The following is a 531-nucleotide window of genomic DNA, read 5'->3' as shown; positions in this document are numbered from 1 at the left end:
ATGGACACTAAAAAGGCTGAGGAGAATAAAGAAGTAAAGAACAAAATGGCGGACAAGAAAGGAAACCGAAACTGGCCGGAATCCAAGGGTATCGGACTAAACACACGAGGTTGCACCTCTTATCAGACTGAACACCGAGCTTCACGCCCCACCGAATTGTATAAAAATCTAGCTAAGCGCTCAGAGGGGCCGAGTTTTCTTGACCACTGCAATGGAACGGGATTCTTCACCCTCTTCCTTGACTCTGCCTGGTAAGTCTTTCCTGCTTTGCTTGACCTGCTATTGGTATGTGTGAATGCCCGTTGGAATAAATTGGCTAAAAGGACTCTGGCTCATAGCATGTGCTGTGTTCATGAAAGAACTTGCCCTAGTCACTGTGCAAACCTGAGAGACTGGAAGGGCGCTGCTCTGCTGCATGAACTACTAAGGGAAGACAGTTTAGAGATGTGTGAGGTTGCTGCTCCAGTGCATAATCTGACCAATGCCTAAACTCCGTCTTTGGCACTGCCTCAAGGTGCTGACACAAAACTG

At 47.6% G+C, this 531-nt stretch overlaps 1 pseudogene; it reads left to right on the top strand.

Annotated features, from left to right (window-relative positions):
• LOC105979100 overlaps positions 1-531 on the top strand; it is a 27,313-nt pseudogene continuing 26,782 nt past the window's right edge.

The sequence above is a fragment of the Echinops telfairi genome, unplaced genomic scaffold, assembly GCF_000313985.2.
Source record: "Echinops telfairi isolate 266 unplaced genomic scaffold, ASM31398v2 ScPeMD7_7;HRSCAF=31, whole genome shotgun sequence".
Classification (NCBI taxonomy): domain Eukaryota; kingdom Metazoa; phylum Chordata; class Mammalia; order Afrosoricida; family Tenrecidae; genus Echinops; species Echinops telfairi.
The sequence above is the reverse complement of the archived record's forward strand: the minus strand, read 5'-3'. Positions and strand labels throughout refer to the sequence as shown.